The 22,950-nt window shown below is 42.9% G+C and overlaps 2 pseudogenes; one reads left to right on the forward strand and one right to left on the reverse strand.

Moving 5' to 3' along the window:
• The first annotated feature begins 18,571 nt into the window (after positions 1–18,571).
• On the forward strand, positions 18,572–19,310 carry LOC148162718 (mucosal pentraxin-like; annotated as a pseudogene).
• A 1,543-nt stretch (positions 19,311–20,853) lies between these two features.
• LOC114199202 (olfactory receptor 10J1-like) lies at positions 20,854–22,077 on the reverse strand (annotated as a pseudogene).
• Positions 22,078–22,950: the final 873 nt, after the last annotated feature.

Here is a 22,950-nt window from a genome sequence, read left to right on the forward strand (position 1 = left end):
CGTCTGCCTTCGGCTCAGGTCCTGATCCCAGGGTCCTGGGATGGAGCTCTGCAGTGGGCTCCCTGCTCAGCAGAGGAGCCTGTTTCTCCCTCTCCCTCTGCCCCTGCCCCTCCCGCTCTCACTCCCCCCACCCCCTCCCCTGCTCTTGCACTCTCTCTCTCAAATAAATAAATAAAATCTTTAAAAAAATACCTTTTAAAGAAAATGAAACACACTAAAGTATTTAGGGGTAAAGGAGCCTCATGTCTGCAACTGACTCTCAGCAGTTCAGAAAAGTAGATAAAAAATATACATATATATATGTATATGCATACACACACACACACACGCACGTGCACGTGCATGTGTGTGTGTGTGTGTGTAGAAAGGCTATATAGCAAAAAATGATAAAATATTAACATTTGGGAAATCCAAGTGAAAAGTATGTGGGGCATAAAGACCAAAATAGAGACCACTGAAATAGACTAGAGAGCCCAGTTGATTTTCAGTAAGGGTACAAGATCATTCAGTGGGGGAAAGACAGTCTTTTCAACACATGGTGCTGGGAAAACTGGACATGCATGTGCAAAAGAAAGAAGACGGATGCTTACTCTACACCAGACTCAAAAATTAATTCAAAATGAATTAAAGACCTAATGTAAGAGCTAAAACTATAAAACTCTTAGAAGACATAGGGAAAATCTTTATAATATTGGATTTGGCAATGATGTGCTTAGATATGCATCAAAAGCACAAGCAAAAAAAGAGAAAATAGATAAATTGAACTCTATCAAAATTAAAAACTTTTAGGGGCACCTGGATGGCTCAGTTAGTTAAGTGTCTGACTTTAGCTCAGGTCATGATCTCAGGGTCCTGGGATAGAGTCCTGCATTGGGCTCCCTGCTCAGTGGAGAGTCTGCTTATCCCTCTCCCTCTGCGGATCCCACCACTCATTTGTTCTCTCTCTCTCTCAAATAAATAAAATCTTTAAAAAAATTAAAAACTGGGGGGCAGAGCAAGATGGCAGAGGAGTAGGAGACCTGGATTTCGTCTGGTCTCAGGAATTCAGCTGCATAGGGATCAAACCATTCTGAACACCTACGAACTCAACAGGAGATCGAAGAGGAGAGTAGCAACAACTCTCTGAACAGAGAAGCGACCACTTACTGGAAGGTAGGACGTGCGGAGAAGTGAATCCGAGGCGATATTCGGGAGGACAGACGGCGGGGGAGGGGGCCTCCGTCGGCCGCTTCTGGCAAGTGCTAGAGCCGCGGAGCACAAAATCGGACCTTTTAGAAGTCGGCTCTGCTGAGGGACGTCGCTCCAGTGCCTAAGCGGGGGGTGGAACCCTCCCGGGACGGTGTGGTCTCAGGACCCTCGGGGTCACAGAAAGACCGGGGGTGCCTGAGTGCGGCAGAGCTCCCAGGGATCGGAGCGGGGAAGCCGGCTGCAAAGACGGAGCCAAGGCGCGGGCTCTCAGCTCGGGGTGGCCATAAACTGTGATCAGTGACAGTCGGGCCACTGCTCCTCCAGCAGGGACCCAACAAGCGGCAGAGCTGGGGAGACTCCCCTTCCTCCCCCGGAGAGGAGCGGCGCGGGAGCGCACCGCAGGGATCTGCTGGGTTTGGAGACTCCACACGGGGTCGGGTGCCAGAGATACAAACGCTCGGTCACAGGCCGGGTGAGCGCGGAGTGCGGCCGGAGACCGGGGACACGGGAGTGACTGCTTTTCTCTGGGGGCACAGTGAGGAGCGGGGCCCCGAGTTTTCGGCTCCTCCAGGTGGAGATTGGGAGACTACCATTTTAACTCTCATCCTTCAAAGCTGTACCCAGAGCTTGCAGGGAACAAAAGCTCCTGAGAGCAAACCCGAGCAGACTGCTTAACCACGACCGACAAGGGCGGGGCAATTCCGCCTCCGGTAAAGACATTTGGGAACCACGGCAACAGGCCCCTCCCCCAGAAGATCAGCAGGAACAGCCAGCAAGCCAAGACCAAGTTTACCGATCAAGGAGAACGGGAGAACTCCAGCGCTAGGGGAATACTGCACATAGAATTCATGGCTTTTTTACCGTAATTCATTAGTTTTTCAAAGTTAATTTTTTTAACTGTTTTTTTTTTTTTAATTTTTCTTTTTCCCTTTTTCAACCAACATTTTATCAATCCCTTTTTTAAAAAAACATTTTTTATTTTTCATTTTTAGAGTCATATTTTATCCCTTCATAGTAGTTACCCTTATTTTTGGCATATATATATCATTTGTTCTCTCTTTAAAGTTTTGAGATACAGTTTCTTCTAACAGATCAAAATATACCCTAAACCACAAGTTTATGGCTTTGTTCTAGTCTCCTGCCTGATCACATTCTCTCCCTTTTTTTTTCCTTTTTTTAAAAATCTTCTTCTTTCTTTTTTCAAGTAACTTTTTATCTTATCAATTCCTTTTATAGAATCTTTTATAATTTTCATCTTTACAGTCATCTTCCATCCCTTCATTGTATCAACCGTTATTTTGTACATATATAAGTCTTTCTTCCTTTAAAATTTTAGGAGGCACGTTCTTCTAAGAGACCAAAATACACCCCAAATCTAGTGTGTGGCACTGATCTATGCACTAGCCTGATCTTATTTGATCATATTCTGTTTTGTTCTGTTTTTGTTTGTTTTTATCTTTTTCTTTTTTTTCTCTTTCTTTTTTCTTTCTTTCCCTTTCTTTTCCCCTGGTTTCAGGTCTTTTCTGATTTCTATAGAGTATATTTGCTGGGGACGTTGTTACCCTGTTAGCATTTTGTTCTCTCATTCATCTATTCTCCTCTGGACAAAATGACAAGATGAAAAAAATCACCTCAGCAAAAAGAACAAGAGGTAGTACCGTCAGCCAGGGACCTACTCAATATGGACATTAGGATGATGTTAGACCTAGAGTTCAGAATCATGACTTTAAAGATACTAGCTGGGCTTGAAAAAAGCGTGGAAGTTATTAGAGAAACCCTTTCTGGAGAAATAAAAGAACTAAAATCTAACCAAGTCGAAATCAAAAAGGCTATTGATGAGGTACAATCAAAAATGGGGGCACTAACTGCTAGGATAAATGAGGCAGAACAGAGAGTCAGCGATATAGAAGACCAAATGATGGAAAATAAAGAGGCTGAGAAAAAGTGAGAGAAACAACTACAGGATCACGAGGGCAGAATTTGAGAGATAAGCAATACAATAAGATGAAACATTAGAATAATTGGGATCCCAGAAGAAGAAAAAAGAGAGAGAGGGGCAGAAGGTATATTGGAGCAAATTATAGCAGAGAACTTCCCTAATGTGGGGAAGGAAACAGGCATCAAAATCCAGGAGGCACAGAGAACCCCTCTCAAAATCAATAAAAATAGGTCAACACCAAGACATCTAAGAGTAAAACTTACGAGTCTCAGAGACAAAGAGAAAATCCTGAAAGCAGCTCGGGAGAAGAGATATGTAACCTACAATGGTAGAAATATTAGACTGGCAACAGACCTATCCACAGAGACCTGGCAGGCCAGAAAGGACTGGCATGAGATCTTCAGAGCACTAAACGAGAAAAATATGCAGCCAAGAATACTACATCCAGCTAGGCTGTCATTGAAAATAGAAGGAGAGATAAAAAGCTTCCAGGACAAACAAAAACTAAAGGAATTTGCAAACATGAAACCAGCCCTCCAAGAAATATTGAAAGCGGTCCTCTAAGCAAAGAGAGAGCCTAAAAGCAGCATAGACCAGAAAGGAACACAGACAATATACAGTCACAGTCACCTTACAGGCAATACAATGGCACTAAATTCATACCTTTCAATAGTTACCCTGAATGTAAATGGGCTAAATGCCCCAATCAAAAGACACAGGCTATCAGATTGGATTAAAAAACAAGACCCATCCATATGCTGTCTGCAAGAGACTCATTTTAGACCCAAAGACATCCCCACATTGAAAGTGAGGGGGTGGAAAACGATTTACCATGCTAATGGACACCAAAAGAAAGCTGGGGTGGCAATCCTTATATCAGACAAATTAGATTTTAAACCAAAGACTGTAACAAGAGATGAAGAAGGACACTATATCGTACTTAAAGGGTCTACCCAACAAGAAGATCTAACAATTGTAAATATCTATGCCCCTAACATGGGAGCAGCCAATTATATAAGGCAATTAATAACAAAAGCAAAGAAACACATTGACAACAATACAATAACAGTGGGGGACTTTAACAGCCCCCTGCCTGAAATGGACAGATCATCTAAGCAAAAGATCAACAAGGAAATAAAGACTTTAAATGACACAGTGGACCAAATGGACTTCACAGACATATTCAGAACATTCCATCCCAAAGCAACGGAATACACATTCTTCTCTAGTGCCCATGGAACATTCTCCAGAATTGATCACATCCTAGGTCACAAATCAGGTCTCAACCGGTACCAAAAGATTGGGATCATTCCCTGCATAGTTTCAGACCACAATGCTTTGAAACTAGAACTCAATCACAAGAGGAAAGTTGGAAAGAACTCGAATACATGGAGGCTAAAGAGCATCCTACTAAAGAATGAATGGGTCAACCAGGAAATTAAAGAAGAATTAAAAAAATTCATGGAAACCAATGAAAATGAAAACACAACTGTTCAAAATCTTTGGGATACAGCAAAGGCAGTCCTGAGAGGAAAGTATATAGCAATACAAGCCTTTCTCAAGAAACAAGAAAGGTCTCAAATACACAATTTAACCCTACACCTAAAGGAGCTGGAGAAAGAACAGCAAATAAAGCCTAAACCCAGCAGGAGAAGAGAAATAATAAAGATCAGAGCAGAAATCCATGAAATAGAAACCAAAAGAACAGTAGAACAGATCAACGAAACTAGGAGCTGGTTCTTTGAAAGAATTAACAAGATTGATAAACCCCTGGCCAGACTGATCAAAACGAAAAGAGAAATGACCCAAATCAACAAAATCATGAATGAAAGAGGAGAGATCACAACCAACAGCAAAGAAATACAAACAATTATAAGAACATATTATGAGCCAGCAAATTAGATAACCTGGAAGAAATGGGTGTATTCCTAGAGATGTATCAACTACCAAAACTGAACCAGGAAGAAATAGAAAACCTGAACAGACCTATAGCCACTAAGGAAATTGAAGCAGTCATCAAAAATCTCCCAAGAAACAAAAGCCCAGGGCCAGATGGCTTCCCAGGGGAATTCTATCAGACATTTAAAGAAGAATTAATACCTATTCTCCTGAAACTGTTCCAAAAAATAGAAATGGAAGGAAAACTTCCAAATTCATTTTATGAGGCCACCATTACCTTGATCCCCAAACCAGACAAAGACCCCATCAAAAAGGAGAATTACAGACCGATATCCTTGATGAACATGGATGCAAAAATTCTCACCAAAATACTAGCCAATAGGATCCAACAGTACATTAAAAGGATTATTCACCATGACCAAGTGGGATTTATCCCTGGGCTACAAGGCTGGTCACCATCCACAAATCAATCAACGTGATACAATACGTTAACAAAAGAAAGAAAAGAATCATATGATCCTCTCAATAGATGCAGAAAAAGCATTTGACAAATACAGCATCCTTTCTTGATCAAAACTCTTCAGAGTATAGGGATAGAGGGTACGTACCTCAGTATCATAAAAGCCATCTATGAAAAACCCACAGCGAATATCATTCTCAATGGGGAAAAGCTGAGAGCTTTTTCCCTAAGGTCAGGAACACGGCAGGGATGTCCACTGTCACCACTGCTACTCAACCTAGTATTAGAAGTCCTAGCCACAGCAATCAGACAACAAAAAGAAATCCAAGGCATCCAAATCGGCAAAGAGGAAGTCAAACTCTCACTCTTTGCAGATGATATGATACTGTATGTGGAAAACCCAAAGACTCCACCCCAAAACTGCTAGAACTCATACAGGAATTCAGTCAAGTAGCAGGATATAAAATCAATGCACAGAAATCAGTGGCATTCCTATACACCAACAACAAGACAGAAGAGAGACAAATCAAGGAGTCGATCCCATTTAAAATTGTACCCAAAACCATAAGATACCTAGGAATCTATTTAACCAAAGAGGCAAAGGCTCTGTACTCAGAAAACTATAAAATACTCATGAAGGAAATTGAGGAAGACACAAAGAAATGGAAAAACATTCCATGCTCATGGATTGGGAGAACCAACATGGTGAAGATGCCAATGCTACCTAGAGCAATCTACACATTCAATGCAATCCCCATCAAAATACCATCCCCTTTTTTCAAAGAAATGGAACAAATAATCCTAAAATTTGTATGGAACCAGAAGAGACCCCGAATAGCCAGAGGAATATTGAAAAAGAAAAGCAAAGCTGGCGGCATCACAATTCCGGACTTCCAGCTCTATTACAAAGCTGTCATCATCAAGACAGTATGGTACTGGCACAAAAACAGATACATAGATCGATGGAACTGAATAGAGAGCCCAGAAATGGACCCTCAACTCTATGGTCAACTAATCTTCAACAAAGCAGGAAAGAATGTCCAATGGCAAAAAGACAGTCTCTTCAACAAATGGTGTTGGGAAAATTGGACAGCCACATGCAGAAGAATGAAACTGGACCATTTCCTTACACCACACACAAAAATAGACTCCAAATGGTTGAGAGACCTAAACGTGAGACAGGAGCCCATCAGAATCCTAAAGGAGAACACAGGTAGCAACCTCTTCGACCTCAGCCGCAGCAACTTCTTCCTAGAAACATTGCCAGAGGCAAGGGAAGCCAGGGCAAAAATGAACTACTGGGATTTCATCAAGATAAAAAGCTTTTGCACAGCAAAAGAAACAGTCCACAAAACCAAAAGACAACCAACAGAATGGGAGAAGATATTTGCAAATGACATATCAGATAAAGGGCCAGTATCCAAAATCTATAAAGAACTTATCAAACTCAACACCCAAAGAACAAATAATCCAAGCAAGAAATGGGCAGAAGACATGAACACACCTTTTTCCAAAGAAGACATCCAAATGGCCACCAGACACATGAAAAAGTGCTCAACGTCGCTCGGCATGAGGGAAATCCAAATGAAAACCTCAATGAGATACCACCTCACACCCGTCAGAATGGCTAAAATTAACAAGCCAGGAAACGACAGGTGTTGGCGGGGATGCGGAGAAAGGGGAACCCTCCTACACTGTTGGTGGGAATGCAAGCTGGTACAACCACTCTGGAAAACAGTTTGGAGATTCCTCAAACAGTTGAAAATAGAGCTACCATACGATCCAGCAATTGCACTACTGGGTATTTACCACAAAGATACAAATGTAGGGATCCGAAGGGGTACGTGCACCCCAATGTTTATAGCAGCAATGTCCACAATAGCCAAAGTGTGGAAAGAGCCACAATGTCCATCGACAGATGAATGGATAAAGAAGTTGTGGCATATATACACAATGGAATATTATGTAGCCATCAAAAGGAATGAGATCTTGCCATTTGCAACGACATGGATGGAACTGGCGGGTGTTATGCTGAGTGAAATAAGTCAATCAGAGAAAGACATGTATCATATGACCTCACTGATATGAAGAATTCTTAATCTCAGAAAACAAACTGAGGGTTGCTGGAGTGGTGGGGGGTGGGAGGGACGGGGTGGCTGGGTGATAGACATTGGAGAGGGTATGTGCTATGGTGAGCACTGTGAATTGTGCAGGACTGTTGAATCACAGATCTGTACTTCTGAAAGAAATAATGCAATATATGTTAAGAAAAAAAAAAGAAGAAGAAGATAGCAGGAGGGGAAGAATGAAGGGGAGTAAGTCGGAGGGGGAGACGAACCATGAGAGACAATGGACTCTGAAAAACAAACTGAGGGTTCTAGAGGGGAGGGGGGTGGGGGGATGGGTTAGCCTGGTGATGGGTGTTAAAGAGGGCACATTCTGCATGGAGCACTGGGTGTTATGCACAAACAATGAATCATGGAACACTACATCAAAAACTAATGATGTAATGTATGGTGATTAACATAACAATAAAAAATTTAAAAAAGATAAAAAATTAAAAACTTTTGGGCATCAAAGGACAGTATCAAGAAAGTGAAAAGACAACCTACAGAATGGGAGAACATACTTGCAAATCATGTATCTGATTCGGAATTGATATCCAGAACATATCAAAAATTTCTACAATTAGGAAAAAAAAGGAAAATCATATTCATAACTAGGTGAAGAATTTGAAGGCATCTCTCTGAAGAAGATAAATAAATGGCCAGTATAAGTACACAAAAAGATGCTCAATATTACTAGATAACCATCGGAGATACAAATCAAAACCAGTGAGATACCAGCTCACACCTATTAGGATGGCTATTAATAATTTTTAAAAATGAAAAGTAACAAGCGTTGGTGAGGATGTGGAGAAACTGGAGCCCTTGTTTATTGCTGGTGGGAATGTAAAATGCTCCAGCAACTGTAGGAGACAGTTCAGTGGCTCCTCACAAAGTTAAACACAGAATTATTGAATGATCCAGAAATTCCACTCCTAAGCACATACCCAAAAGATTGAAAACAGAAACCCACACAGATACCTGTACACCAATGGTCATAACAGAGTCAACAGCCAAAAGGTGGAAACAACCCAAATGTTCATTATCAGGCGAATGGATAAACAAAAGGTGGCATATACATACAATGGAACATTACTCATCCTTAAAAAGAAGTGAAATTCTGATCCATGCTGCATGGATAAACCTTTAAAACGTCGTGCCAAGTGAAGTAAGCTAGACACAAAAGGATGCATATTATATGATTACACTTATATGAGGTACTTATAATAGGTAAATTTATAGAGATAGAAAGCAAATAGAGGTTACCAGGGGCTGGGGAGGAGGTGGAAATAGAGAGTTATTGTTTAATGGGAACAGAGTTTCTGTTTGGAATGATGAAAAGACTGGAAATGCATAGTGATGAGAGGATTATACAACATTGTGAATGTACTTAATACCTCTGATGTACACCTAAAAATGGTCACAATGGTAAATTTTATACAGGCATATTTTACCACAATAATTTAAGTATATGGAAATTTTTTTGTACTATTCCTGCAACTTTTCTGTGGTCCAAAATTATGTCAAAACAAAAAGTTATAAGAATGAAAAGGAAACCTCAGAACCTGCCAGGTTAGGATGATGTCATTACAATAGGTGGTACATATCTTCTCTGAGAAGAGCATGCAGTCCTATAGGACTAATCCCAAATCTCCCCATCAAAGGGCTAGCTATATGAAATCTGCCCCCTAAGGAATCCTGCTCCTGTTTCAGGGTGATCTTTCTCTCCATCCAACTGAGTATCTCTTTCTTACTTGGGGTTTCTCTCCTACTCAGGAGTTCCATGGTGCCAGAGGCTGACTCCAGATGGTGCAAATGGACTGAGGCCAGAGAGGCTCAGAGTAGCCAGACAATACCCTCTCTTTGTCCAGTTGAGAGATTATGCTCCCCAATTTTATGTGGCTATAGAAGAGCCTATTGTCTTGGTCCAGGTGCTGTAGAACAACAGACTTCAACCACAGGTGAGGTTGGTGGGGAGGATTTCTCTAGAATCAGGACATGTAAACAAGATGAGAGTTGAAATAAAAATTGAAATAAAAACCAACTTCCTGTGGGCATGTTCTATTTCCACATACAGCTTGCTGGAATTTACATAGGACTTCCAAATATAGCTTATATTATTTATATGTGATAGAGGAATTAAAGATCTCATAAGTTAAGCTGTTCCCCTAACTCACTTGTTTGGTTCATCAACTCAATTCCAGGGGGAAAAATAAGTTAGTGTATTGAGAGTAGTGAACAAAGGTTGTGTTACCCCATTTATCTCCTTTCCTCATACCTGGTCCCTGGGCCTCAACATCCCCCTCAGAATCAGAGACTTTTCCATGTAGATTTGGATTTGGCTGATGATAAACAAATGTGGTGTTAATTCTTTCTTTTGGACAATGTCTTGATTTTCCTGAGTCTCTATTATAGCTCCTCTTTGAGTAAGAAGTAGAAAACTAGAAGCTGGTTCTTTGAAAGAATTAATAAGATAGATAACCCTCTGGCCAGAGTTATCCAAAAGAAAAGAGAAAGCACCCAAATTAATAAAATCATGAATGAAAGGAGAGAGATCATGACTAATACCTAGGAAATAGAAACAGTTGTTTGAAATTATTATCAGCAACTATATGCCAACACATTAAGCAATCTGAAAGAACTGGATGCATTCCTGGAAACTTATCAACTACCAAGACTGAAACAGGAAGGAATAGACAATCTGAACAGACTAATAACCAGCAAGGAAATTGAAGCAGTAATCAAAAACCTCCCAAAAAATAAGAGTCCAGGGCCAGATGGCTTCCCAGGGGAAGTCTACCAAACATTTAAAGAAGAAATAATACCAATTTACTGAAGCTGTTTCAAAAAATAGAAATGGAAGGAAAACTTCCAAACTCGTTCTATGAGGCCAGCATTACCTTGATCCCAAAACCAGAGACCCCACCAAAAAGGAAAATTACAGACCAATATCCCTGATGAACATGGATGCCAAAATATTCACCAAGATCCTAGCCAATGAGATCCAACAGTACATTAAAAGGATTATTCACCACAATCAGGTGGGATTTATTCCTGGGATGCAAGGGTGGTTCAACATTTGGAAATCAATCAACGTGATAGAGCACATTAATAAAAGAAAAGAATCATATGATCCCCCCAATTGATGCAGAAAAAGCATTTGACAAAATACAGCATTCTTTCTTGATTAAAACTCTTCAATGTGTAGAGATAGAGGGAACATACCTCGATAACATAAAAACCATCTATGAAAAGCCCACCGTGAATATCATTCTCATTATCAGTGGGGAAAAACTGAGAGCTTTTCCCTTAAGATCAGGAACATGACAGGGATGCCCACTCTCACCACTATTGTTCAACATAGTACTAGAAGTCTTAGACTCAGCCATCAGACAACAAAAAGAAATAAAATGCATCCAATTCGGCAAAGAAGAAGTCAAACGCTCACTCTTTGCAGATGACATGATACTCTATGTGGAAAACCCAAAAGACTCCCCCCCCCCCACGAAATTGCCAGAACTCGTACAGGAATTCAGCAAAGTGGCAGGATATAAAATCAATGGACAGAAATCAGTTGCATTTCTATACACTAACAATGAGACAGAAGAAAGAGAAATTAAGGAGTTGATCCCATTTACAATTGCACCCAAAACCATAAGATACCTAGGAATGAACCTAACCAAAGAGGCAGAGGATCGGTACTCAGAAAGCTATAGGACACTTATGAAAGAAACTGAGGAAGACACAAAGAGATGGAAAAATGTCCCATGCTCATGGATTGGAAGAATAAACATTGTGAAAATCTCTATGCTGCCCAGAACAATCTACACATTCAATGCAATCCCTATTAAAATACCATCATTTTCACAGAGCTGGAACAAACAATCCTAAAATTTGTATGGAACAAGAAAAGACCCTGAATCACCAGGGAAATGTTGAAAAAGGAAACCAAAGCTGGGGGCATCACAATGCCTGACTTCAAGCTCTATTACAAAGCTGTAAGCATCAAGACAGTACGGTCCTGGCACAAAAACAGACACATAGATCAATGGAACCGAATAGAGAGCCCAGAAATGGACCCTCAACTCTATGGCCAACTAATCTTTGACAACGCAGGAAAGAATGTCCAATGGAAAAAAGACAGTCTCTTCAATAAATGTTGCTGGGAAAATTGGACAGCCACATGCAGAAGAATGAAATTGAACCATTCTCTTACACCATACACAAAAATAAACTCAAAATAGATGAAAGACCTAAATGTGAGACAGGAGTCCATCAATATCCTAGAGGAGAACACAGGCAGCAACCTCTTCAACCTTGGATACAGCAACGTCATGCAAGACACATCTCTAAAGGCAAGAGAAACAAAAGCAAAAATGAACTATTGGGACTTCATCAAGATAAAAAGCTTTTGCACAGCAAAGGAAACAATCAACAAAACTAAAAGGTAACCTATGATATGAGGAATTCTTAATCTCAGGAAACAAACTGAGGGTTGCCGGAGTGGTGGGGGGTGGGAGGGATGGGGTGGCTGGGTGATAGACATTGGGGAAGGTGTGTGCTATGGTGAGTGCTGTGAATTGTGTAAGACTGCTGAATCACAGACCTGTACCTCTGAAACAAATAATACATTATATGTTAAAAAAAAAAAAAGGAGAAAAGATAGCAGGAAGGGAAAAATGAAGGGGGGGGGAAATCGGAGGGGGAGATGAACCACGAGAGACTATGGACACTGAGAAACAAACTGAGGGTTCTAGAGGGGAGGGGGCTGGGGGGATGGGTTAGCCTGGTGATGGGTATTAAAGAGGGCACATACTGAAAGGAGCATTGAGTGTTACACGCAAACAATGAATCATGGAACACTACATAAAAGAACTAATGATGTAATGTATGGTGATTAACATAACACAATAAATAAAATAAAATAATTTAAAAAAAGGTAACCTATGGAATGGCAGAAGGTATTTGCAAATGACATGTCAGATAAAGGGCTGGTATCTAAGATCTATAAAGAACTTCTCAAACTCAGCACCCAAAAGACAAATAATTCAGTCAAAAGAAATGGGCAGAAGACATGAACAAACACTTCTCCAAAGAAGACGTACAAATGGCTAACAGACACATGAAAAAATACTACACATCACTTGCCATCAGAGAAATACAAATCAAAACCACAATGAGATACCACCTTATACCAGTTAGAATGGCAAAAATTGACAAGGCAAGAAACAACAAATGTTGGCAAGGATGCAGAGAAAGGGGAACCCTCCTACACTGTTGGTGGGAATGCAAGTTGGTGCAGCCACTCTGGAAAACAGTATGGAGTTTCCTCAAGATGTTAAAAATGGAGCTACCCTACAACCCAACAATTGCACTACTGGGAATTTACTTCAAAGATACAGAGTAGTGAAAAGAAGGACCATATGCACCCTAATGTTCATAGCAGCAGATAGCCTAACTATGGAAAGAGCCCAGATATCCATCAGCAGATGAATGGATAAAGAAGATGTGGTCCATATCTACAATGGAATATTACTCAGCCATCAGAAAGGATGAATACCCACCATTTGCATCCACATGGATGGGACTGGAGGAGATGATGCTAAGTGAAATAAGTCAAGCAGAGAAAGACAATTATCATATGGTTTCACTCATCTGTGGAACATAAGGAATAGCATGGAGGACCACAGAGGAAGGGAGGGAAAACTGAAGGGGAAGAAATAAGAGAGGGAGACAAACCATATGAGACTCCTGACTCTGGGAAACAACCTGAGGGTTGCAGAAAGGGAGGTGGGTGGGGGGATGGGGTAACTTGCACAGTGGGAGCTGTTCCAAGGACACAGCCTTGAGACAGATATGGCTTTGAGAGCCTCTGGAGGGTACAGGAGGCTGAACGCAGTTAATCTATGTAAACTTTTCAGATTCTGGTGGGCTGGTGCAGAGATCTATTCATCTTGCTGCCACCCCAGTCAAGCCCCCTAGATAAGCTCACTTGTTCCCGTAAGAAAATTGCCACCTACCGATTTGGAGTGGACTACCTCTTTGTCTTTAGTGCCCACCCCCCCCACCTATCCCCCCCCACCCCCGTGTACAGGAAACTGGCTTGTGAACCAACAAGGCCCCAGACCTTCTCTTGAACCAAAGGTAATGGTGTTCCCATCTGGCAGCCACACCGACTCTCCTCTCTCTGGCCCTAAGGGTCCCTGGTGCTCTGAAAATCAGTTCTCCCATTTATCTGCCACCTCTTCTGGCTCCAGCCCCACCTCTCTACCCCCATTGACAAACAACAAGCAAACACACAAAAAACCTCTCTGTCTCCCTGCTTTTCTAGCTTGGGAGCTTCCACCCAAGTGGACTCAGTACCTACCTGACCGCACCTCCGTCCTCTGTGAAGACTGAGGGGACACTCAAAGGCCGCAAGGGTCTGAGCAAGGGGAAGACGCACACCACCAGGCCTCTGACCCTCTTCTTTCAAGGACAGGGTCTTTTTTTTCTAGCTGACAGGAATCAAATTCAGATGACAAATAAGCACAGAGAGGGAGGCAAATGCTCTTTTACTCCTTGGTCACTTCTTGCAGGTGTGATGGCCCCATCTCCTATAACTCCCCTTTTCCTGTTTTCCCCTGAGGAAGCCTGAGCACGTCACCCAAGGAGACAGGCTGTCTGACCATGAGGATACAGCCTCTTTGACATTATGATCTGTGTGTCCAGGTCTTGGTTCAACGTGGAAATATGAAAGACCGGTATCTTATAGACAACTGACATCATTCACCACGGAGGTCAGCTGTGGGCTTCAAAATGGAAGCCAGGGGGGAGGCCCTCCATTTCCTGGTCTTGTTTCTTTCAAGAGGAGCCTGCTGGACACCTCCCAGTGGGAATCAGGTGAGCAGGTCCGGTGGTTCGTGGAGATCAGAAATGCCTGCTCGTAACTCAACCACTCTTGAGAGTTTATCACTGCAAGGCGAGCTGGTGGTTTTGACCGTTACACCATTTTACAGTGGCTTTTTTTTCCCCCTCGATTATACATTTGTTTCATTTATATCCACAATGAATCATTGGTTAAAGTTATGGATCATGAGGAACATTCACGTTGAAATAGAATATGTTAATGAAGAACATAAAAATGATCACTCAGAATTCACCCGAAGATTCTTTAAAAATAAAAATAATTGTGAAAAGTTTAAAATTTACAAAAAAGGTGGAGAAAAGTTATAAAATTACAAATCAAGTACCATGTATTCACTATGCCATATTTGTCATAATTGTTTCCTATCTTTTTTTTTTAAGGTAAAAACACTTGAGGATAAAATCAGGAGCTCACTCCGTCCCTTCCCCTCCCTTCTTCTTCCTCAGAGATAACCAGTGTGTTGAGTGAGAGCTAATCCTCTGCACATTTACTCATTAGCACATATGTCTATATGTATAAATATATGGTCTTATCCCAAATATACATATGTATTCTATTTTTGATATTTATCCATATCAATTGCCAGAGATCCCAATCTAATAAATTATTCTATAGCACATCAAGATATCTTCAGCACTTAAATAAACACTTGGAATGTAAGTACTTGGAAACTAAGCATGAATATTATTTAACATACAATATGTGGGGTTTTCTTAGGCTCTAAACCTCAGAAACATAAATCAAACATTCAAAGGATTTTTTGTATATTTCTGATGTAGCAAAAAGTAGTTAAATTTCAATGTTCATTTTAATGCATCTATTTTTATCCCTGAATGAAATGTAGTATATAAAATATTGTGAATCTGTCCATAAATTATGTTCTTTCTTTCATAATAATTTTAAAGTTAATTCAATAATATGGAGCACTTATTAAATGTAGATAAGTCAGATTTTTTTTAGATATATATTAATGGATATTAAAGACTGATAAAATGAACTTACAGTGTAAGCTTTGGTTGTAATATATTGATCTAAAGTAACATATGTTATGGAAAATAACTTGTTTATTTAATATTATGCAAAAATATGCTGTGAAAAATTATTTTAAGACTCACTTAGGGAATTTTTGATGTTATATATCACAATGAAAGGAGTTTTAGAATCAAAAGTGAGAAATCAAGATTGATTTAGACCAACCTAAAATTATACAAACAAGACAAGGATTTAATAATGTGTTAATTCCCATCACCCCATTTCTGGCCCAGATGATATTATTGCCTCAAAAGTAGCTGACTTGCTATTAATCACCTAGTTGAGATTAAAAAAAAAAAATCCCTAAACCCAAATCACCTACCCACAGATTGATGTACTAAATAAATGTTTATTGTTTCACAAACTGAGTTTTGGGTGGTTTATTGCACAGAATAGTTAAGTAGAGGTGGACAGCCACAACTCAATATGGTGGCTTTTGTTTGCAACTGGGAGCCTTATCTCAGACAACTTGCTTCCATTCTTCTCACCGACCAGGAAACACCAAGATTAGTCCATGCTCTAAGTACTTGTATGGCTCTTATTATGAATTAATCACAGAGATAGATGCTGGAGATCACGCTGTGGGGGAAACCATACCTGACCCATATGTTCTTGGATTTTAAAGTCTCACTCATAATGTATGATACCTAAAAAACAAAACAGGGAACTGATACAGTTTTTATTGGAGACAGAGAAACAAACCCCAGGATGAAATGCTTATAGTCAAGTTTATAAATCACAGATTTAGGCCAATGTAGCTGGCTTGTTCTCAGTATCAAGCACTATTTCACGTCCTCTTGAGATGGGCTCAGTCTATCCATCTTCACAGATACCTTCTCTGAGCTCCTAATTTCCTAGCTGGTGTCCTGATTCCAGGTGAAGGGCTTCATCCGTTAACCCAATATCCAGGAGCTCGTTATCGACAACTGGGCCACTTCATCATCAAGACCACAAGAGCTAGATCTCCACGCTGCTGCAGGTGGTGCTATGCCTTGCCCTGCCTGAGACCACGGAGAGCAGGCTGGAGCTCTGGCAGTCCTCTCGGGCAGTGTGACACTGTTGGGTGGGTGCTAAGTCTTGCTGGGAAGACGTTTCTCCATGTCCCTGGGGGAGCAGGGGCACAGCACCTGTGTTGTTGCTGTTTTAAGAAAGACGCGGAAGAAGGACGCCGCCTAAGTTACCCGCTGTTATGTGCCACGCACCTCAAACCTTAGCAGCTTCAAACACAGACACTTATTATCTCATCCTTTGTGGGGGTCAGAAACCAGAAGGAGCTTAGCTGGACGACTGAATTGCAGTCCATCCACCAGGACTGTTGTCTCATCTCAGCCTTGACCAGGACAGGACCTGCTTCCATGCTGGCCTGCGTAGCCACTGTCAGGATCTGTTCTGGGCTGGCTGTTGGGTTGGGGGCCACGGATCCTCACTGGCTACTGGCAGAGCTCCCCCTGGTTCCTTGCTATGTGGGCCTTCCTACAGAGCAGCCCCCAGCATGGCAGGCATCTCCAACACTGATCCCTGCCTCGATCCCGCCTAGCACAGAAGTCTGTCTTCCCCCACTCTAATCTTGGAAACCACACACCTCAGTTTGGCTGTATTCTACTCAGTAGAAGTGAGTTGACCCACAATCAAGGAGAGTAGAGTTATTTTTTGGACATCTTTTTAAAACAGCCACAGACGCTGCTGAGTAAGGATATGCTTGGCTCGAAAAAGCCCCAGGACAGAGAAAGGAGAGTGGTTTGTTTCCTCCATGGGAACACCATTCTCTCTCACCTGCGGTGGGGGTACGAGAAGGGGCAGGCAGCCTTCACTAGTAAAAGAGAAGGTCCTGCAGGGTTGGGGTGTCCCCTCTCTGACCCTTCCAATCCTTCAGTCTGGGTCGCAGGGGAGGAAATACGAAAACTTACAAGGATCTCGGACTTTAATCAGAGAGCTGGTTTCTCCCAAATTGCATTACGTTTGTAATGCTCAGTGGACCCTGATCCTCAGTTTCTTCATCTATGAAATAGGGATAAAAATGACATCAATCTTGCAAGAGTTGCTTTGAAGATTGGGCGAGATCAGTTAAAGGGAAAATGCACTTTGTGATGTGTAAATGTTATAGAAAGTTAGTTTTTATTAGCAGCAAAAACAAAGCATTAATATTCTGTCAACCTTTTTTTTTTCCCTATTCCTGCCACTAAGCACAGCCTCATCTTCTCAGGTTTGAGACACCCCCTTTCTCTATCATGTCACTACCAGTAATCGAATATTCAAAATGCCACTCTCGGGCTAACCACGCTGTTTTGCCCCAGGTTTGTACACTAACAAGTTCATAAATCACACACAGGGAGATAATGAGACCAGAGGGACTGCCTCATCCTCCTAGTTCCTACAGGACTGACTAAAGCACGGGCTCTCTCCCTCCTTCCTCCTCCCCCCACACAGGTGCTCTCCCTCTCTCTCAATCTTTGTCTAGGGTGAACATTTTAAGAAACGCTTGTATCCGAGGAAAGAAGAGTTCATGCTGTTTTCCCATTTCCTACTATGAAGCAAAACTAACTCAGTTCGGGACTTCGCAGTGTTTCTAGGCTGTGTCTCCCTTGATTAAGTTATTCATTATTCCCTAATTTACTTCCAGACCATAATATTTGTTAAATCTGCTTCCCTAAGCAAGAGAAAAACAGTTGATTTTATGATGGTTAAGCCTGCCTCTCCCAGGGGTCTTAAGAGGAAATAAGTCGATGATAAGTAACGCCACGATGCGGATGTTGCAGCCATGGGGAAGTAAGCAGTAGGAATGTGGCCCTGAACACAAGAGCTGCACAAAGGGGGGGTGGGGGGGGCACGGCAGTCACACTTCTGCTCCTCAGGCGTCCACTGGCTCTGAGCGATGGTCCAGCACAGACAAGCCATGCTTCTAGAAGAGTCACGATAAGGCCCTCGAACCACAACCACTAGCGTCCCATGTGAGATATCTGAGTGTGATCAGCGGTGGGGGAAGTGGGGGCACTCCATGGGTTATCAGTCACACTGAATGAGTCAGCGGTGTTTCATGCCCCATGGCGGTGTTTGCTGTCTGCACGATGAAATCTGCAGAGAAGATGCAAGTGGAGGGTGATGTAGGACGTCTTTACTTCCTCTTCTAAGGACAACTGGACCAAAGCCTGCACTTTACCACAACATTTCTTAGGTAATGACTGAGATAATGTGCTCACAGGCAGCCTGTGAGCTCCAGTGTGTTATATGCATATATATATATATATATATACACACACACACACACACACACCCTGTTTGGAGGCAGCCTCTGATCCCCCGTGAAGGGGAGTCCTGATCCCCAGGGTGAAGAGGCCACTGAAGGACTCTACAGGCCTCACCTGCCCTTACAGCCTTTCCCCCCACAGCACCCAGTCCAAGGACAGTGAGCGGCTTCTCTATGTCAACAAAGCAAGTGAGCACATGGGGTCCACTGGGAATGCTATGGTCACTGGCAAGAGCCCCCGTCTCCTTATGCCCAATTCCATGTCTGTGCCAGGAGTCAGCTCCGGGAGGATGGAAAGACCATGGGGAGGATGGGCGTGAGCAAGGGGTACTGTGTGGGGGACAGAGGCAAAGAATATTCTGGGACAAGAGTAGCAATCCTTTGTTGGGGAGATATGGGATGTGTCCTTGCGGGATTACATGTTCTCCCAAAAGGAGATGTGTGCCCCATGTCACAGTAGCAAACCCCTCAACTGGCAGGCCCTGACTTAGAAAGATAATGGCTATGCAGTGACCAAGCCCAAGGTGTGGGCTTGAGCGTCATCTGTTCAGACATGATTTATGTTGAGTGAGAATTAGTCACACACACTCTCTTTGAAATTAAATGCATTGGTTTAATTTTTTTTTCTGGCTCTGTTATGATGGTATAATCTATATTTTAAAAAAGACAAAGGATGGGTGGACCTTTAACACACAATCTTTACTGTTGCAAATATTACTTTGGGAAAATTACACCATAATCTTCTGCAGCATCAAACTATAGGAACTCAGGGGAACACACTATTTTCAGTATGAGCGCCAATCCTATAAAGCCCTGGGCAGCTGTGAGAAATCCCATGGGGGTTCTGTGCGCAAAAATTCAGCAATCTACAAAATGGGTTGACCGCTGGGAGAGGCTTTCAGGAACGGGCTGCTACAATGAGCCGGACCCCCAAAGAGAGGATCTCCTTTGGGGTTTTCCGAGATGCAGGCCTAGGAGAGTGTTTCCCTTGAACCAGGCTCAGAAAGGATTCTGAGGTGCTGTCACAGAACCCAGATAAGGGCAACAATGAGGCAGCTGCTGTGAGGAAGCAAAGCTTTTATTCTTTCAGGTAATGCTGCATAAACATGAAAGTTTCTCTTCTTGGCCCCTCTACCATTAGGGACCCCAAGTCGCTTGTCCGACAGGCACTCTCACTGCACCTTCAGTGGGGGTACTTGGACTGTCCTTGGGCGGAAGAGGGTGGTGGGTGGGAAATTTGGATTATTATTATCTTTTTAACATCACCTTTTTACAGACTGGAAGACATTTGACAAGCTCTGTCTCTTTTTCACTCCAGGCCAAATAACCCTAAAAACTTCCACCTTTCTCACAAATCAATGCAATCTCCCCCCTGCAGAAGGCAACAGCAATAGGAACTGGGAGACACCCCGGCCCGCGTTTAGACAAGTGTTCAAACTTAGAGTTTAAAGTAGGCACCCAACTGTTGACAGAAAATGAGTTCAGCAATGCAGAAATGAAGAGCGTGAAGGCAAGACACGTGTCTCTGCTCAGGCTCCACATGCGCTAATTATCCATATCTGAGACAGCCAGAGTTAGGTGGGAGGTGGGGTTAATAAATTTAATTTCAGAAAAGGTCTTCAGATATCCCCACGCTCGTGAATGCAGCACAGCTCATGCGTTACCCCCACAGAGAGCATCTCTAACTGCAGGGAAATGCAGCTGCCGGATGTGACAAGTTACTAACGTGAATATATGAGACTCACCAAGGAAACAGTTCTAATGTGAGCTTCAATAAAATTGGAAAAAAAAAATTCATGGGTCTCCAAGGCAGGTGAGAATGTTAAAGCAGAGAATATTTCTTCTGGAATGTCAGGGTCTGTTACTCTTGTCACTGCCCAAAGGAGAAAGTAATGATAAGTAGGAAGGTAGTTCTCACTGTGTTTCCAGGACATCCTGTGCACCAGCCATGCTCTCTTTACATTTCAGAGCTCAGGATCTACCTGACACTCAGGTTGCTCTTTCAACTCCTCCCTTCAAACAGGTGTCATACAGCCCAGGTTCCCGCCACCAAAAACTGATAACAATCAGCCACCCTCTTGCTTGTTATTCCCTACCAGCTCTCCACCTTCCGAGCAGCACCTGACACCTCCTCTGGTGCTAACCTCTGAGATTAGTAGAAGGCATGGGAGCATGATGATGAAAATGAGCTTCCAGTCAGGGAAACTCTGGCCTCCTCCCTGCAGCCTTACCACCACATTCTGCAACTCTTTCTGGGTAGAGAATGAATGACAGGATCAAAAAACAAATTTTTTTTTGAGATTATGAAATACCCAGAAGATGACAGGCTATGTGTCAAACTACCATAGATCCAAGGCAAGAGGATTTTTGCTAATAGCACGGTGGAGAGCATCCTTGACCTCCTTGTTCCTCGGGGTGTACACCACAGGGTTCAGCAGGGGGGTGATGACGGTGTAGGCCACCGAGATCAGCTGATCCTGATCCCTGGTATTTTCGGACTTGGGCTTGAGGTAGGCAATGGAGGCACAGCCATAGTGGACCACGACCACCGTGAGGTGGGAGGCGCAGGTGGTGAAGGCCTTCTTCCGGCCCTGGGCAGAGCTGATCTTGAGGATGGTGGAGACGATGAGGACGTAGGAGATGAAGACCAGCCCCATGGGCATCACGATAACAAGCGAGCTGATGATAAAATTAGTTATGTCAGGTAGAGGTGCTGTCCGCACAGGAGAGTTTCATAACTGGGTGGATGTCACAGAAATAATGGGCCACTTCTCTGTCACAAAAGGGCAGCCTGAACACAGAGGAAATCTGAATTATGGCCACAAACAGCCCAAAGCTGAAAGCCCCCCACACAAGCAGGGCACACACCCTCTTGTTCATGAGGACTGTGTACCTCAAGGGGTTGCAGTTTGGCCACGTAGCGGTCATACCCCATGGCTGTGAGCAGGAAGCAGTTGTCGACGGCCAAGGTGAGGAAGAAGAACATCTGGGTGGCACAGTCAGCCAAGGAGATGGGTTGGCTAAGACCTGTAAGGCTGCAGAGCATCTGCGGTACAATGACCAGTGTGTACACGGTCTCGGAGGTGGAGAGCACACTGAGGAAGAAGTACATGGGTGTGTGGAGATGATGAGCAAAGCCGATAACGGTCACAGTGATGACATTGCCAGCCAGAGTTAAAAGGTACAACGTAAGAAATATCACAAAGAGGATGACCTTGTGTTCTCGGAAGCTGGAAAACCCCTGGAGAATGAATTCACTCACCACTGTGTGGTTCCTGCTCTTCATGGACGAACTGTTGGGTCGATATGATGGAGACTCAGGCCTGTCAGTGAGTCAGAACATGCCTGTGCCCCACGCCTGCTCAGGACCAGGAGAAGGGGCAACAAGGACCTGCTCCAGGAGGTGTGTCGGGTGCATGGGTCCTCCTGTGCCCCAGGAGGGAAAAGGCAGAAAACATAATCAGGAAGCAATTGCATGTACAGAGAGTTTTGTATAAAAGCACAGAGGACGAAACGGATGGGACAGTGTAGCAGGAAGGCCACCTGGGCTAGTTTGGAAGCGGTTCCCTCATGAGCCAGAATGTGGGTGTTGGGAGGCCACTGGAGCTAAAGAAATAGAAAATGCATAATTTTGAAAAGAATTTTCTCATGAATGACAGTTTCAGATTTTTATTTACTAAAACCAAAGTGGCCAACCTCTTCCATTTTGTTGAAGCCACAATTTTGATCATCTTCTTAAAAATCTTACCTTCCGAGTTGCCAACTGGGACAACACTCCGCTCTGAGGGGACCTGAGTCTTTGTTCTGTCCCTGTTCCACCTGTCTGTATCTTTTCGTGAACGCTTTTCACAAATCATTCAACTGCTTCAAACCTGACTGCCCTCCCGAATGTAGTTTTTAACCACACACATTCCCCCTCTTCCCTGCGTACTGACGGAGCCTCCTCTTGCTCAGAGGGCCCTCTCAGGACCAGCCAGGCCCTGTCGATGTGCACCTTCTGTGTGTAGGTCAGTTACCAAGTGTTGGTTCTCCTGCACTGTGTGTATTTTCGTGTTTTGCAGCTGGTGCTTGGATGTGAATTTTCACAGGTGGTCTGACTCATGACTAAACTCTGAGCTCTCTTTTCTAATTTCTTCAGAATAATATACTGTACCTCTGGGAAAACCAGTTTGCACA

This window comes from Eumetopias jubatus, unplaced genomic scaffold (genome assembly GCF_037043125.1).
Source record: "Eumetopias jubatus isolate StellerSeaLion01/CBP00866 unplaced genomic scaffold, mEumJub1_p1.0 scaffold_12, whole genome shotgun sequence".
Classification (NCBI taxonomy): Eukaryota; Metazoa; Chordata; class Mammalia; order Carnivora; family Otariidae; genus Eumetopias; species Eumetopias jubatus.